This window comes from Pristiophorus japonicus, unplaced genomic scaffold (assembly GCF_044704955.1).
Source record: "Pristiophorus japonicus isolate sPriJap1 unplaced genomic scaffold, sPriJap1.hap1 HAP1_SCAFFOLD_282, whole genome shotgun sequence".
Taxonomy (NCBI): domain Eukaryota; kingdom Metazoa; phylum Chordata; class Chondrichthyes; family Pristiophoridae; genus Pristiophorus; species Pristiophorus japonicus.
Genome location: NW_027252582.1, coordinates 162,922 through 165,510, shown reverse-complemented (window position 1 = coordinate 165,510; position 2,589 = coordinate 162,922). Strand labels below are relative to the sequence as shown.

Here is a 2,589-nt window from a genome sequence, read left to right as displayed (position 1 = left end):
AGACAGGCAGGAAGGAATGAGGGTTGGAAAACCAACCCAGACAAAAAGCCAATTTACAAATATATATATTTAACATTTTAAAAAATAAATACATTTAAATTTTATTTTTAAAAGATTGAATTTGATTTGTTTGAAATAAATAAATAATTGATTCATTATCTAGATATTTTTCGATTGAACGAAGGCTGTGTGACTGGAAGCATTCCATTGCAAATGAGCGGGTGCAGTCAGTAAATATCCAATCACAGTTGCACCAGAATCTTGCTGTAATAAACACTGAGCATTTATTAAGCAGCGTCTTAAAATAAACTCTGTGAAATGAGAAATGCTGAAATTTCATCACACGCAAAGCACAAAATCTGATTCAATTTTGGCAGGCTCTCTGTTGCTATGTATTTCCCTCAGTTTGAAACAGAATGTGCCAAGTTGTCCATGGTGATTGCAATAATTATTACTCATTCACATAGTGTTATGAAATTAATTTAATAAGCTTTATTTTAATTGATTAAATCCCAGGACGGGCATCGAACTTGTGCTGACGAGGATAGAGCGCTGCATCCTAACAACTAGGTGGCGGTCACAGGGGCGAGTAAACGTTGATGCCGAGAACTCGTGAACAAGTCAGGCGGCCTCTGTGAGAATGTTTAAAGGGAGAATGTTCAAAGTAAACTACTCGCAACAGCACTGAACAGCAATTAAAAAAAACAGCCAAAGCTTGTGTTTTTCCCCGGCAGACATTGCGGAAATTAAACGGCGGAAGTTAACCGTTTGAAGATTGAATGACTTTTGGAACTGGCTCATTTTATTAATTGTAAAACATATGTCAATCTTAAAGACTTGGATATTTTATTGCAGTCCTGTGGTGTTGCGACTTTATCAGAACAACAACAATTTAGCTCCCAGATTAATGCGTGGTATCCGCATTGGTTTCAAAACCCACAAACTGGCGCTTTGGGATTAAAATATCAGACCGTATCTGGATTGCATTGTTGACACTTCACGTCAATCAAATTTAATTACAACCCCGTCATCAGAAATCTTTCCAGAGATGCTGCCTGACTGGCTGAGTATATCCAACATTTTCCGATTTCATTTGAGATTTACAGGATTCGCAGTACTTTGCTTTTGAAACTAAAAAATAACATAAGTTGACGTCATTGGGGATTCAGAAGTCAGTACATTTCTGCAACGGCAAACGTGAGTCATGCGTGCTGTATATCCTCCCTGCTTCTAAGGAAAGAACATCACTGAGTGGGTGCAGAGCATTCTGAGAGGTGAAGGGGAGCAGCCGTGATCTATGTGCGAACCAATGACACAAGGAAACAAGGGGATGAGTTCCTTCAGTCAGAGTTTCAAGTGCAATTGAGAAAATTAATGAGCAGGACCACAAAGTTATTCTGTGGATTATTCCCATTGCCTCGCGCGATTAAGTTTAGAAATGGCAACTTGTGTCTGCATAAACGGTGCACGAGGTCGGGCTACATAATCGTGGGGCTTGGGGACGAGATCTGGCGCAGGAGGGACCTGTTCCCGGGGTGGGTTGTCGGGTTGTACATCAACAGAACTCGCGCTGAGGGTAACTACTGGGGCGGGTGAGCATTTGAACTAATTTGGCAGTGGATTTGTGTACCAGGATGAAACATCTGTAGATGTTGTAATTATGCCTTTCTACATAAAATCCAGATGATTATTATATATCAACTTTAGCAATGAATGTGGCCTCAGACAGCACATTTCAGCCCGGCCTTGGGAAACGATATAACACGGCCTGCCCACACCTTCCCTTACACCGAGCACAAGCACAGGAAACACAGGCACAGCAGAATTTGCTGAGGACCGTAGAGAGTAAAATGTTCTTTGATCAGTGATGGCACTAAATATATTCTGGTGTCTCTGTGTCAAGTTGCAATTTCTTCTGTGGGATATAAATAACGTTTGCATATCTGTTTTAGTGTTTATGTATTTGAATACAACAAAGTAATTTATAATAGTATTGTGGAACATCTGTATTTGTTATAAATTTATTTTCTGTGTATACCTTTGTATCTATGTTACTTTGAAACACCTCGCAAATAAACGTAAATACAATTATAGCACAGCGATACTTAGAGATAAATTCAGAAAAAAAACAGACATAAAAACAAATACATTTATAATAACACAGATATGATCACAAATAATTTGATTATCAAGGTTCCACACAATTTAATTTACAACTCACATCGAGATGCACAAATATATTTATATATTTCACCCAAGGATTTCCAAATTCATTGCAAATAACAAAACATTACACACAAAAATAAAACAAGTCAATGGCGAAAATCTATGGAGTCTCAATAACTGAAGGATTCTTGCAGAGAGCCGGCATAGACACGTTGGGATGAACAGCTTCCTTCTGTGTTGACTGATTCGATGATTCCTTGTCTTCTTGCTTGTAAGATAGGTGGAACAGGCAGCGGTATGATGGGTGCTCTGATAGCATAAGACATGCCGCTGTAGTGGCGCAATCGGTTAGCGCACGGTACTTATATGACAGTGCAGGCCCGGGAAATGCCGAGGTTGTGAGTTCGAGCCTCACCGAGAGCA

General features: G+C 39.4%; 1 non-coding gene across 1 annotated transcript; it reads left to right on the top strand.

The window, feature by feature from the left end:
* The first annotated feature begins 2,495 nt into the window (after positions 1 to 2,495).
* Positions 2,496 to 2,589, top strand: trnai-uau (transfer RNA isoleucine (anticodon UAU)). Its single transcript has 2 exons — positions 2,496 to 2,533; positions 2,554 to 2,589. It is a non-coding gene; the product is annotated as a tRNA-Ile (tRNA).